The following is a 16,882-nucleotide window of genomic DNA, read 5'->3' on the forward strand; positions in this document are numbered from 1 at the left end:
AAACCTGCCTTGTTTACCCAATAATGGCAAGAAGTAAACCAGTGAAATAGTATCTAAGGTGTAAAACCTGCCTTATTTACCCAATAATAGCAAGATGTAAACCAGTGAAAAAGTGTCTCAGGTGTAAAACCTTGAGAAAGCAATTAAAACTATACGAGTTCCCATGGAATGTTGCTATGTTTTATCAGCCGTGAAACGCAACTTGCCAGACAGATTTGATCCAGGTGAACACGTGCAGTGATTCCGCAGTGCAGTTATGAGGAAACATGTAATTACCTTTAACACTTAAAGCTGCCGGAGACACGTATTTATAACCTAATAACCAATATATCACATATTTGGATCACATAATGAGACTATAACAATTTTCATACCTACCTTTAACCCAAAATGACGACGTTTCAAACATTGCAGTGAATAAACACGTCCTTATGCAAACGACGAAGACTAGAACAGAAATGAGTGGACAAGGAAATTCTTTGTAACATTATTGGTAAATTACCCTATAATGATCTCGAGAGGATTTGTTTGTGATACTCATGATAGTGATCCAACACTGAATTAATAAAAGAGTCCACAGTCTGCAGATGAAACAAGTAATAAACGAGATAAATAAGCATAATCCTTTGACGGTCGATGCAATTAGTTACAGTCCGAAAGCTCAAAAGAAATACTTACTAACTCTGCATCAGATAACAGGAAGTCACTGTTCGATCAGCATTGAAAATTCATCTATCTGAGGATATTAATAATTAGATAGAACAAAATTGGACGCACAAAGGACGTCTCATAATGACTCTACACATACAATCTGAGATGGGCTTACTTTACAATGAAAGGACGTGATACTGCAGTAATTGACATCATTGTTACCGAGACCTCAGGTTTGAGGTAATAGGACGGAACGATGTGAACACTCCTTACATATCTTTTTACTGATTCGCCGGACAAAAGAAGGACAGAAAATATGACCACAACATTGAAAATAAATTATGACAAAAACATTACACCCGTTTCAAAACGTTACCGGGCTGAAAACAGTCTCAGGACAACGAACGGCAATTTATGTCCATTTTCTTATGATCACAAATACACATTACAGGTGCTTCAACAAAACATTGGTTTGTTTTGTTCCATGATTCTCTGAAAATGCATGTTTCTATAAAATAGTGATCTAAAACCTGTTCCCACATAAAATTCCGGTTTTTTGTAAGATTATTGTCATTATTTTACATCTAAGAGGTAACCGTTGGGAAAATAGTGGCTGCTGAAGGTTCGTGTCAACATTTATCCGTCACATGGCTGACCTGCCTCGTCAGTGACCCTACTGTTACCAATCGCATATTTGATAATACCTGTGTCAATAGGGACTCTCCTCATTGTTTTGTGCATAATTCCAATCCGATAAATATATTCTTAGCCAACATGGGACCGGCACCTCATGTAGGCCTACGGTGGATCCTCTGCGTTTTTGTGTATGTTGCGTGTTGTAAATAGTTGAATTATAATTATGCTTATTTATATAGCGCCTGCTTCCACGCACTTGTCCATGCTCGAGGCGCTACATGTTCTGGAAGAGTAATGCCGATGCTGTACTAAACCCCATCACCTCCATCACCACACACGCACGCACGCACGCACGCACGCACGCGCACACACACACACATGCACGAGCACGCGCACGCGCACACACGCACACTCCAAGGGGCAGCGCGGTGTCATTACAATAGAAGCATATCCATAATGCACAAGAGGTTAATATTGGCTTAGGAAAGCAGACGGAAGATTCTTTCATTACCAGCCTAAATAGACTATGCCACTCTCCCTTTCAGAGAAAACAGACCGGGTGTTAAATGAATCCTTAGGAATACAGAAACCCACTCTCCTGACATGCAAAGGCAAAAGGTTTCACCTGCGCAAACACCTTTGGGCAAAGGAAAACAAGGTGAAACTTATCAAGTGTAAAACCTTGTTCTGTGGCGTCATAGTTGACAACAACGGCCTTCATCGTGTTTCTGTGTTGTATAGCTTGGCCAACACTGCTACATTGTGTGCCCTTTAACGACATCGTTGGACGACTTCTAATCAGATGGTGACATCTCGAGGCAGTCAGATTTTAGTGACTCCACCGCTGTCGGCATTGATGTCTTGTTGGCGCTGCAAATCTATGTATGTTAAATAACTTTGACATCCATAGTGTTGTGTGCCAATATTCAGTGTTAATCAAACTACTGTGCCAGCGAGCAATAATGAGGCAGCGGCTGGTGATATTACTCACTGGCATTAAAGAGACCAACCCATGAAAGAAAGGCAACTGACACAGATACGGACGGCAATCTCAACCCAACAGACTCACTTTCACATAATTACAGAGTTGAATATGATAAAGGGTAAATCAAGTTAAAGACCGAAATTCATTCACACTTCCTGAGAGGAAATTTACTTTGTTTCCGGAAATAAGGAAAACTTCATTAATTGTGTGAGCTACATGTCTCTCTACGGAGAGACTCCGTGGAATCAAACAGCAGAAAACGTTGTAAAAACGTGTGTGGTATGTTTAGACTCATCTGCCGTGCCACTTGCTTGACAACGACATTAGAATCTATGTTGAAACGTCGCCTATACAGAATAAAGAAGTTGTATATCCATAAAACTTGTCCTCATTCTTCATCTCCTCAACTTCTAGAATGTCAATCAAAGAATTCATGTGCCGTGTTAGGTAGTAACTGGAAATTCAAAATATAAACGAGAGTAAAATCAGTCCCGATCGTCTTCCGAAACAAACTTTTACTATAATAGATGTAATAAAGTGATGCACGTTATATGAGTGGATCACTGTACATGAGGGATGACACCAGGAGTTCCTATGGAACCCGAGAAGGGACATTGTCGCGTTGTCGCATTGTCGCGTTGTCGCCCTCTCAAAAACAAGCAATATGAGGCAAAATTAACCAAAGCGCGACAATGCGTCAACGCGACATTTCGGCCATTTGTAGCATTGTCGCGATGTCGCATGTCGCGTTTTGAATAATATTTTTCTATTCCTCCAAAGGGCGACATAGCGACAGTTTTCAAGGTCAAAATATGTCGAATTGTAGCATTGTCGCCCCATCTAAGATGTGTGAAAAAAGCCCCAAAAATGGGCGACAACGCGACAACGCGACAATGTCCCTCCAGGATTCCATAGGTTCCCGAGGAGGGTCAGCATGTCCGTCCCTACTGGTAACATCCGCCATACACACAAATTTGCCAAAGCATTTTACTCCAGACCATATACTGATAATAAATATATAAATATTTGACAATTGTATTATGTCATTACAGGTTAGGAAATGCACAACAATGTGTTTTGTAAACAAGTGTGGCCATTTTCAGATCTGATGGTAACAACTCATCATGATTAAAGGCCGACGAACAGTCGCCGCTTGCTCCTACAGTCGAAATCGGATCAAGTCAGTTTGTCCTAATCCTTTACATAGAAATCCATTGATTGTACAAGTACCTGTGATCGTGTTACCAGAAATTAGGCTGAGTAGGCACCTCCTTCTCCGTACTGTAAGTGACGACAGAGTAAAAGTGCAGCTTGTATTTCACACTAAGGTCACCACCCGCGTGCTCCAAAGGACCTTCATATGTGGAGATGATTCTGTACTCGCTAATGCGTCTATTCTGGGACGACATGTGGTCCAATGACAGGACATTTCATCATGTTTCATTTTCAAATCTTTCAGCACTGTACTAATAGATGTGTGTACTTTGGGGATCGCTTTCGGAGAATTCTTCTAATTGTTATCTTTTTGATAAAAATTGCTTTTCATATTTCACAAACTGGGTTATTAGCACCTTGTAGGTGATATATTGTAATACATCGTGGTCGTACATCATTAGATTTGGGCAACTGGAAACTATTCACACCAGACAGTTGCTATTGGCAACAGGTGTACGTCAAGGAGACATGTTTGCACCAGCGACGTACACCCTGCACTAATACTTTTTTTTTTTTCTTCCATATTTCATGTACAGGCAAACATGTATAGATAACTTTCTTAATAATACAATGGTATATGTATACATGTATGAAAATGTACAGTTGGCTGAAAAAGTATAATTGGCTGGATTATCTTCCAAGTAATAGATGTAATGATGACCAATATTGAAAAAACAATTGTTCAGTTCCCGCAGATAAGTAAACATATCTCGACATATCATAGTGACGGACAATTTCATTTTTTAAATATTCTAACTTTGGTTTGAAACCATTTATGCTGCATCTGTAGATATAATGTTTGACAACTGAAATGATTCCATTTATCGGATTATTGTTTTTTCCTTTCATTCCCAATATAACGATTTTATTTGTAAGTTCCCTACACTAATACGGTAATCTCTATGTGATTATAATCATATAAGTGAGCGAGTATGGTTTTACACCGCTTTTAGCAATATTCCAGCAATATCAGGGGGACACCAGAAATGGGCTTCACGCATTGTACCATTGTACCCATGTGAAGAATCGAACCAGGGTCTTCGGCGTGACGAGCGAACGCTTTAACCACAAGGCTACACCACCGCCCCTATAAGCAAATACAAGGTAGACCATAAAACGGTAGACATTAACGACACAGTGTAAGGAAATTGGGTTCCATGCCTCTTTGAACATTACTTCATGTATCAGATCAATTGGGAGGAAACATTTCTTAGTAATGGTAGCAGTTCCGTTCTGCTGACAGACCAGGATTTACCAACAAAGCTAATGTGGGATTTGAATTGACGACAAGTGGATCTCTACACAACAAGGGAAGCAACTCTGCGTCGATAGAGAGACCATCCGAGACGTATACTATTTAGTGTTTGGGCGAGCCAAGATAATCAATAAGTATAGTGCGCATATTCCAGAAACATCCGCATTTTAACTCTCCGCTCATTTGAGAACTAATACGAGTAATTTAGTTCAAGTCAACCTTAGCATTATACTACGCATCAACAGTTTAGGCTCGCTAAAAGCACTCACTAAATGTTATGTATATATATATATATATGGTTACATCGAAGATGAATCTCTCCATTAACTTGGTCGAACCAACAGCAAACCTTATGCAGATGAACTGCAAGAGGATCATGCATCAAATTACTGAAAAGCATATGCATGTGCAAATATCGTGCATGTGAACAGCTGCGTTTTGATGTAAAGTTTTGTTAAGAATTCGCCAATTTTCACTGAGTTGCATCATTTATTCAACTCATGACAATAATCTTTCCAACGTTAAGAATTTGTTTTGCAATACATCAGTTCATGTGTAAACAGTACCTTTAGACAGTATGGAATATTTTGCAAAATCTAGCATGGAACAGTTGACTGAAGTAAGTGGCTACATTTACACTAGTGAGCCTAAACTTTTGATGGGTAGTATATACCATCTTTCAGAAGAAGACTCGAGGTATACCTTGGCGTTTCTTGCCTTCTCAACCCCCAAAGATACAAATAGAACTTCATGAAATCTCCAACGCTTCCTCTCCCATTGCCAGCTTTACACCCTGCTGGAACAGATGCCGGGATGAGGGGATGATTGATCACCCAGTTAAGCACTCTTTTACAGCCACATACTGCTCTCATGGCTCACTCGGAACCCAGTGTTTACAGTGAGACGCAAGGAGGAAATAAGTAGTGTTTTCCTACAGAGCAAGAATGTTCCTTGTACATATACCATGTTTAACCGACCGTCCTGAGACAGCGATCTCCTCAACTTTGCACAGGACTAAGTTAATTCCGGTGTTATAATAACTTTGTCGATCATACAACATAAATCTTTGATCCTACCAACATTTGGCAGTAGTATCACATTTGGTATGTTGTAGTGTAGGATAAATGGGAGAATATCTGTATAACAATTATACGCATCCACTCAAGGAACCTGCGAGTACAGGTGAATGACGGGGTTCTGTATGCCTGGCAAATGGGTATCTTATATTATAAAGTAAGACTCAATATACTACAGATGAATCATTGCTAACCAAACATCCACACTAATCACCACAGAGGCGCATACTGAGCCATACCGTGTTATCTCCTTGTGGCCATCTTGACAAGCGAAACCTCAGTAAAGCTTCACGCTATGTATACCTTAACGAACTACAGATATGATTCCCTACTACATTCCGAGTACTCCCCAGTGACACTAGATGTGTAATGCCAATAGGATTCTACCCACCAGGATCAGGATCACAGAACTCTTCTATGGCAACGAAATAGCGAACATTGTGTCAGCTTATCCTGGAACTGCCATAAAGTCATTCCATGTAATCCATCATTTTTTATCTATTAGTCCGAGTTGTAACTCATTCTAAATTTGATCCGTCTCGTCTTGGTCTACAGATACTATTCAAATTATCTAAATCTAATAAGAAAGATGGTAATTAACAGCACTATATGTATACCCCTTATGGTTGTTAACGGTGAGGTCTCAGCAACTGGGAACACGCTATTTCAGGTTGGTTCAGATGTTCGTGCTGTTTGGGGATTTTTTGTGTAAGATGGTGCGTGCATGAGAGAGTCAACCAGACCTTTCAAATCCCCTGAATAACAAGCGCAGTGTGGTCTCAAAGCGCAAACAAAGTGAGTGAGTGTGTGAGTTGGGTTTTACGTCACTTTATATATACATATAAAAGGTATGGGAACCTGAACTGAAGTTGGATAGGAAATGTATAAGCGTTAAAAAACTTTTCAAAGACAGACATCTTTTGAACGCACCACCATTTCCCTTTACCACCACCCCTGAACACATCACATGGGCTGCACGTGCACAAGGCAGTAGCCTCACACACGTGCATGGGGTGTCATTCTTGATTTTGACGGTTTTCAAGAAGGTCGATAAATCACTGTAGACCATTGATTTTGACATCACACACCAATCATCCTTCAAAAGCGATAACTGTACCAACAGCTATAGTCATAAGGAAGTGGAAGTGGTGATACACTCTCAAAACATTCATTATTATCATAATCAACATTGATTCTCTCCGATGTATCTCCCAATGTTTTCAATCGTAAATCCCCTACTGTTTTAAGGAGTATATTCCTCAAGTGTGTATGTCACAACACACACATATTGACAATCTAACCTGAGAGTTACGAGGAAATAGAATTTCAACGACTGTTTTCAAATAAATCAACGGATGAGAGAGTCTTAACTTTTCAGGAGCGAGTGGGCTCTACTGTACACACCGAGGAGCAGGAGCGAGTGGGCTCTACTGTACACACCGAGGAGCAGGAGCGAGTGGGCTCTACTGTACACACCGAGGAGCAGGAGCGAGTGGGCTCTACTGTACACACCGAGGAGCAGGAGCGACACACACCCAGGAGCGAGGGCTCTACTGTACACACCGAGGAGCAGGAGCGAGTGGGCTCTACTGTACACACCGAGGAGCAGGAGCGAGTGGGCTCTACTGTACACACCGAGGAGCAGGAGCGAGTGGGCTCTACTGTACACACCGAGGAGCCAAAGAACGTATACTGAGTTTGTTTCTTAAGTAATTGAAAACTGAAAAGTATTTAGCCGTCAGTCATTCCTGGAACAGTTTATAAAATGCAATCTGTGGCTAACTAATCTCGAATAAAACTATGAAGGTTCAATGAGGACTCGGGCAACAGAAGTATTCACAACCATATGTCCCCTACCTCGTTTGAAATGTTGAAAATCTCTTCAGAGAAAAAATGAAATTTAATGATATCAAAGAATGATGCCATCAGCAGATGTGTATTAGGCGATTCTAAGTTTTAAATCAAAACATATTTTGAAATGTAGAATCGATTTGGATTATGCTTTGAGTGCTGACAAAGCCCCAGTACAGTTCATTTTTGGGGAGATAATATCGCACACATAGGATAATGTTATCGGTAGGGTCAGTTTCTGAAAAAATATTGGAATACATGGTTTCCCGAACCCAAGTGAAGACTTCAGTTCAGATCGATTTGAACGATGACAACCACATCGTCTGTGACGTCATGAACAAAGAGTCAGTTCATTGCTCTGCGATGATTCCCAAACACTGAAATGTGTGATTTATTTGGATAACAAGTAACTAATCGGAATGGAGCAAAAATACTACTTGTCAGTGAGACCTAAATCCGGGGCCCTGTGGGTAAACTAATATGTCTACGTGTAGGGTTTAGTTTCGCACACGTGGTTCAAGTAATGTAAACGTACATGAAGGTACACATATTACCCGCAGATATGACATATCTGGTTTAGAACAGCAAGAGCCCATGTGAACATTTCGTAAATGACCAAATTGCAAGCAATGGAAAAATAATTAAACCCACGGCGAAGACCTAATCTGTTCCTGGTGCCGCTTGTGAACTGTGGTGGGTATTTTTCACAATGATCAACAACGTGCTCTATCAGTTGTATACATCTTCATTAGCTAATTATGGTACCGTTTCTCTGACAACAGGGCGAGAGATATTATTTTGTAGAAAGTAATAACATTTTGAGTAATGTGGTAATATGGATATACAGTTTTATAGAAAATATATTTAACAAAAATATTTAATATGATCTAAAACTGAACACAACACCCCATCCGGTTTGAGGGTTAGGCTTTGCTAATGAAAGCAGGCGATGTTTGGGTTAAGTCCAGACTATCAGGAATCAGTGAAAGGCACCACCCCAGTGTGTGTTATATACATATAGAAAGTTTCATGGTGGAATACTTAAGGTTTCCGAGTAACGCAAGATATACGAAACAAGACAGCACAGATTCCTACATCTCACTATGTTTTCCGGTTGCTCGGCGAGTACTTACCTGCAAGTCAGTTCTATGAGAATTCCTCTTGTGTAGCCTGCTGTAATATTGCCACACTATACCTACATTAACTGTCAATGCTCCACGTCACTCAGTACCAAGCTGTCACATCCACATTCAGGAGAGGAAGATAATGTTTTATTGGAGGAGTTAAACGAATGAACACCCACAGCACACTTACATCACACACTATGCCCATGGAGATTCTAAACTAAACACAGCTAGTTTTATTACAGAAACACTTCCAAACGCATTTACGTTCAAGTAGAACTTAACACTGAACCAAAGAGATACAATTACATTTCAATATGAAAAGAGTTACCTCTTCCCGACAGTGAATTAATTTAAGAGCCAGCTATTAGAGAGATGTGTAACATATGGCAAATCAACATGCTTGAGGTACGTACAAAATCTATGTAGACACATGCGTGATGAGTTCTATTTACCATCCTCAATCAGCATGCCACCCACGGAGACTGAACTGATTACCCAGAACCAGGTACACTTAGTGACACAGTCATCGGCTGTCATTGTGTGACACTGGACTGATGTCGAGTCTGTGTTACCCAGAACCAGGTACACTTAGTGACACAGTCATCGGCTGTCATTGTGTGAGACTGGACTGATACCGAGTCTGTGTTACCCAGAACCAGGTACACTTAGAGACACAGTCATCGGCTGACATTGTGTGACACTGGACTGATGTCGAGTCTGTGTTACCCAGAACCAGGTACACTTAGTGACACAGTCATCGGCTGACATTGTGTGACACTGGACTGATACCGAGTCTGTGTTACCCAGAACCAGGTACACTTAATGACACAGTCATCGGCTGACATTGTGTGACTGGACTGATAGTCATCGAACCTGTACATTAGTGTGACACTTGTGTGACACTGGATGATACCGAGTCTGTGTTACCCAGAACCAGGTACACTTAGTGACACAGTCATCGGCTGACATTGTGTGACACTGGACTGATGTTGAGTACGTGTTACTCAGAACCAGGTACACTTAATGACACAGTCATCGGCTGACATTGTGTGACACTGGACTGATGTCGACTCCGTGTTACCCAGAACCAGGTACACTTAGTGACACAGTCATCGACTGACATTGTGTGACACTGGACTGATACCGAGTCTGTGTTACCCAGAACCAGGTACACTTAGTGACACAGTCATCGGCTGACATTGTGTGACACTGGACTGATACCGAGTCTGTGTTACCCAGAACCAGGTACACTTAGTGACACAGTCATCGGCTGACATTGTGTGACACTGGACTGATACCGAGTCTGTGTTACCCAGAACACAGGACACAGTACTGACATTTAGTGACACTGGACTGATACCGAGTCTGTGTTACCCAGAACCAGGTACACACAGTCATCGGCTGACATTGTGTGTGACTGATACCAGTCTGTGTTACCCAGACCACTGGACTGATGTCGACTCTGTGTTACCCAGAACCAGGTACACTTAGTGACACAGTCATCGGCTGACATTGTGTGACACTGGACTGATACCGAGTCTGTGTTACCCAGAACCAGGTACACTTAGTGACACAGTCATCGGCTGTCATTGTGTGACACTGGACTGATGTCGACTCCGTGTTACCCAGAACCAGGTACACTTAGAGACACAGTCATCTGCTGACATTGTGTGACACTGGACTGATACCGAGTCTGTGTTACCCAGAACCAGGTACACTTAGTGACACAGTCATCGGCTGACATTGTGTGACACTGGACTGATACCGAGTCTGTATTACCCAGAACCAGGTACACTTAGTGACACAGTCATCGGTTGACATTGTGTGACACTGGACTGATGTTGAGTACGTGTTACTCAGAACCAGGTACACTTAGTGACACAGTCATCGACTGACATTGTGTGACACTGGACTGATACCGAGTCTGTGTTACCCAGAACCAGGTACACTTAGAGACACAGTCATCGGCTGACATTGTGTGACACTGGACTGATACCGAGTCTGTGTTACCCAGAACCAGGTACACTTAGAGACACAGTCATCGGTTGACATTGTGTGACACTGGACTGATGTCGAGTCTGTGTTACCCAGAACCAGGTACACTTAATGACACAGTCATCGGCTGACATTGTGTGACACTGGACTGATGTCGACTCCGTGTTACCCAGAACCAGGTACACTTAGTGACACAGTCATCGGCTGACATTGTGTGACACTGGACTGATGTCGAGTCTGTGTTACCCAGAACCAGGTACACTTAATGACACAGTCATCTGCTGACATTGTGTGACACTGGACTGATGTCGACTCCGTGTTACCCAGAACCAGGTACACTTAGTGACACAGTCATCGACTGACATTGTGTGACACTGGACTGATACCGAGTCTGTGTTACCCAGAACCAGGCACACTTAGAGACACAGTCATCGGCTGACATTGTGTGACACTGGACTGATACCGAGTCTGTGTTACCCAGAACCAGGTACACTTTGTGACACAGTCATCGGCTGACATTGTGTGACACTGGACTGATACCGAGTACGTGTTACCCAGAACCAGGTACACTTAGTGACACAGTCATCGGCTGACATGACACTGGACTGATACCGAGTCTGTGTTGAACCATTAGTGACACAGACACTGGACTGATACCGAGTCTGTGTTACCCAGAACCAGGTACACTTTGTGACACAGTCATCGGCTGACATTGTGTGACACTGGACTGATACCGAGTCTGTGTTACCCAGAACCAGGTACACTTAGTGACACAGTCATCGGCTGACATTGTTTGACACTGGACTGATACCGAGTCTGTGTTACCCAGAACCAGGTACACTTTGTGACACAGTCATCGGCTGACATTGTGTGACACTGGACTGATACCGAGTCTGTGTTACCCAGAACCAGGTACACTTAGTGACACAGTCATCGGCTGACATTGTGTGACACTGGACTGATACCGAGTCTGTGTTACCCAGAACCAGGTACACTTAGTGACACAGTCATCGGCTGACATTGTGTGACACTGGACTGATACCGAGTCTGTGTTACCCAGAACCAGGTACACTTAGAGACACAGTCATCGGCTGACATTGTGTGACACTGGACTGATACCGAGCCTGTGTTACCCAGAACCAGGTACACTTAGAGACACAGTCATCTGCTGACATTGTGTGACACTGGACTGATACCGAGTCTGTGTTACCCAGAACCAGGTACACTTAGAGACACAGTCATCGGCTGACATTGTGTGGCTCGGAACTGTAATGCCTGCAAAGGTTACGTCTATAATACTGATATGAGAACTATACCTAAACATGCAATAATAACACACATCTGACAGCCCGAGTCGCTGTATGCAGGTGCGGTTAATTGCAAGGTTTTATCTGCTCTTGTAAATGTTAATGCTGAGTTCACAAAGACTGAAACGATGTTTCCAGAAATGAAATCAAACACAAAGCTATGGAATTCTGTTCAATGCGAGCAGGTTTGGTCGGCACAAAGCTTTACATTCAGACATACATTGATCTTGCATATCAGGTGGACTCATTCAATAATAACTATAACCCCTGCGAGAAATAATAATCATGTATTTGAGGAGTGTGAAAACAATAAACGCAGATATATGTAAGTTTAGTGAAAATTGTTTTAACGGATGTAAAGTTGTTCATATAACTACACAAAAATACATGCTTTAATCCTGAAATATAATGTTCCAGCTGTTACATGTCGGTTTGTCCGGCAACATAAGACTATAATTATGTCATAATAGTATTCAGATACATCAGTAGGTGTTATTTGTCAAACGAATTTGGTACTTGGGATAAATTTCCTTGAAAACGGAACTGTTTTCTGTTTTTTTGGTTTTGTTTTGTTTTGTGGATTAAAATGAAATTGGCATGTATCTGCCCATTTAGAAATCGGTTTTTGATCGTTATTGATAGCCATAGGCGTGTGAATAGGATCATGTAAAATCATACAAAATGATATAGAGAACATACAATAATAATACAATAACATATAAGTGGAAATATTGGTTTAGAAAAGACTAAAAGAACAGTTTTAGCAAACAGTGATAGTTTAAATAAGAGTGGGGTATAATCTGATTTCATGAGTGAGATAAATTTGTCCATATGTGGATTATTACAAAAATTTGACGGAAGTGCATTCTTATATTGTGTTCAACATTAAGATGTACATGATAAAATAACAAGAAACTCGTCACAAATAACATTATTTTTACAAATTGTACGTGTTCTGTTTACCAGATTAATATTAAACCCATTTAGGAATCGGTTTTAGATCGTTATTGATAACTTGAGGCGTGTGAATAGGAACATGTAAAATATAAAGATGTATCATTAGCAAAACGACGTATACTCATTTCACTCCCTCCATGACGTCATTAACTATCCATAAAACAGGAGTAAGACTGTATCTACTACCTTTAGGTAAGGGTAGGAGCCTTCGATTTCTACTCTCTGTTTACGGTTTTGTAATTGCTAAACTATTTCAACTGATTTCAGTTAAGCTATACGCTTTAGGTTAACCAAGATTCATTTATGAGTGAGTGAGTGAGTGAGTGAGTGAGTGAGTTATATTTATCGTCACATCGGCAATATTTCAGCCACATCGTGATGAGAACAATTAATAATTAAATCATAGATCAATAAAATTAGAAATTAAAATCCTGTTGACGAAGAACAGTACAACTACTAGTGTAACACAGATATCCATTTAAAACTAGTAATTAAATCTAAAATATTTCAACTTGAAATGACAAGACAATATAAAAACAGGCTATAGATTGCCAACAACTGAAGGTAGATCACTAGGGACCATGGCGACTTACAGTACATATGCTTCCTGCACGGATCCTAGCCGGATTAAGCAATTTAGCATTTTAGACACATCAAGCCATACATTAAAAAGACACATATTCTACGATTAAAAAGAGTGGGTAGATTTTGGACAGTGATCATTTGGACTATGGATGTTTTGGGACTTACGTATCCTCTCAGGAGGACGATCGGCATTCTAAAAGTTGGTGAGTCAAAAATGAAACATGCAGCTTTATGGATGACAACTTCTTATTTATTGCATAGAGCGACGTTTCGATGTAGATTCTTACATGGTTATCAAGCTAAAAGTGACTACAACCAAATCGTGAGAAGGATATACATTCATGGTATGTTATCACAAACAGCAGATTAACATTAAACAACAGCATGTAATTGCATAACAAGTGGTACATAATTGGATGAGGCCAGTTGTAGACTAAGAACAACAAATAGCACTGTTGGTGAAACACTGATGACAAACAATGGGGATTAAGTAGTAACAACAAGCTGATAGGGGATAACACAATATTGAGGCACACGATGCCTTATTACTAATACAGGCAGCAACAACTTGCAGACAATGGGATATCTTTAGTTTCATCGCATGTCAGGACAATATTGCTCATATATATATATATATATATATATTGCATAGATAAATAAAAACAGAATGCCGTTTTCTCCAACATGTTTCGTTCTTTACTCTTCAGGGAGATTGTAGCGGTTACAGTATGACGTCATTACATATATATTGTGACGTCATAATAGGGACAACATTCTAGAGCGACAAGGTCACAGCTTGCAATGGTTTAACATTGGTTTGTACTTGTCTATGAAGTAGTGTTCTTTTAAAATTCGTTTTACTTTGTCCGAATTTTGAACTTGATAAAAGGAAATATTGTAAATTTAACATCGTTTCCTTTCGCACAGACATCTAGATGTTCACTCAGTGGGATACATCGGGTTTCAGGACACTTTATTTGTTGTTTGTGGACACGAACCCGGGCTCTTAAATTTTCTGATTGACCGATATACTGTTCATTACAGCCTGTGCATGTTATGACATATATTATGTTTTTGCAAGAGCAGTCAAAATTCTGTTTTACATAGAATTCTCCGTGTCTCGTGAAAGTTACAGAGTGTCCTTCAACAATATGTCGACACGTTCCACAGTTACCTCTGTTGCATCTAGACACAGTAGGATTTGATAAATTCTGTTTCTTTGAAATAAATTTGGCTTTTGTAAGTATCTTTTTAAGATTCTGATTTTGTCTTTTGCTATTTATTATTTTTTCTAGATTTCAGCATAGATTTCAGTTTTTCATCTTGTTCTAAGATGCACATATTTGTTTTATGTTCTGGAACACATTTGGGTTCAATGGATTATAAGTAGATACAAAAGCAATTACTTTTTCCTCATTGGTTTGTTTCATCGTTCCTGTCAAAAGATCGTCTCTATTAAGCTGTAAAGCTTTATATATTCCGTCTTCAACAAGAGATTTTGGATATTCCCGTAATAGTAAAACGTCCTAAGTTCATTCAGTCTTTGATTGCGGGTGTCTTGGTTTGAAACTATTGTACATATTCTTCGTGCCAGGTTATATGGAAGACTTCTTTTGGTGTGGCTCGGATGGCAAGATTTGAAGTTTAAATATTGTTTCGTATCTGTAGGTTTGTAGAAGATATCTGTGTCCAATTTCCGCCCCGATTTGATGACCATTGTGTCTAAGAAAGCTGTTTTAGTTTGATCTGCCTCCATAGTGAAAACAAGATTTTCGTCCATGCTATTTAATAGTTCGTAAAATGTATTTAGTTTCTCCACAGAAAATGGCCAAATTATGAAGCAGTCGTCTAGAAATCTTTTCCAATTTTCCATGAAATAATGGGCAACATCCTCTCCAAGAATTTGACTGATTTTATGCTTGAACTTTTCCTCCAGATATCCTAAGACAAGCGTCGCATAAGTCGGCGCCATTTTGGTTCCCATGGCTGTTCCTTTAATCTGTTTATAGTACTTATCGTCAAAAAAGAAAATATTGTTTTTTAAGATGAATTCAACGCTTTCCAAAATGAATGACTTTACAAACCTACAGATACGAAACAATATTTAAACTTCAAATCTTGCCATCCGAGCCAGACCAAAAGAAGTCTTCCATATAACCTGGCACGAAGAATATGTACAATAGTTTCAAACCAAGACACCCGCAATCAAAGACTGAATGAACTTAGGACGTTTTTACTATTACGGGAATATCCAAAATCTCTTGTTGAAGACGGAATATATAAAGCTTTACAGCTTAATAGAGACGATCTTTTGACAGGAACGATGAAACAAACCAATGAGGAAAAAGTAATTGCTTTTGTATCTACTTATAATCCATTGAACCCAAATGTGTTCCAGAACATAAAAACAAATATGTGCATCTTAGAACAAGATGAAAAACTGAAATCTATGCTGAAATCTAGAAAATAATAAATAGCAAAAGACAAAATCAGAATCTTAAAAAGATACTTACAAAAGCCAAATTTATTTCAAAGAAACAGAATTTATCAAATCCTACTGTGTCTAGATGCAACAGAGGTAACTGTGGAACGTGTCGACATATTGTTGAAGGACACTCTGTAACTTTCACGAGACACGGAGAATTCTATGTAAAACAGAATTTTGACTGCTCTTGCAAAAACATAATATATGTCATAACATGCACAGGCTGTAATGAACAGTATATCGGTCAATCAGAAAATTTAAGAGCCCGGGTTCGTGTCCACAAACAACAAATAAAGTGTCCTGAAACCCGATGTATCCCACTGAGTGAACATCTAGATGTCTGTGCGAAAGGAAACGATGTTAAATTTACAATATTTCCTTTTTATCAAGTTCAAAATTCGGACAAAGTAAAACGAATTTTAAAAGAACACTACTTCATAGACAAGTACAAACCAATGTTAAACCATTGCAAGCTGTGACCTTGTCGCTCTAGAATGTTGTCCCTATTATGACGTCACAATATATATGTAATGACGTCATACTGTAACCGCTACAATCTCCCTGAAGAGTAAAGAACGAAACATGTTGGAGAAAACGGCATTCTGTTTTTATTTATCTATGCAATATTTATGACTGAACACCTGTACTACTTTGGACATTTTGTGCCAATGTGACGTCATGGCAACGCCGCGTCACAACATTTGTATAGTTGCATTGTGACGTCATGACAAATTGACGTCATAACATAATCCGTTTA

Source organism: Haliotis rubra, unplaced genomic scaffold, assembly GCF_003918875.1.
Source record: "Haliotis rubra isolate DU_JTF1 unplaced genomic scaffold, ASM391887v1 Scf536, whole genome shotgun sequence".
NCBI classification, from domain to species: Eukaryota; Metazoa; Mollusca; class Gastropoda; order Lepetellida; family Haliotidae; genus Haliotis; species Haliotis rubra.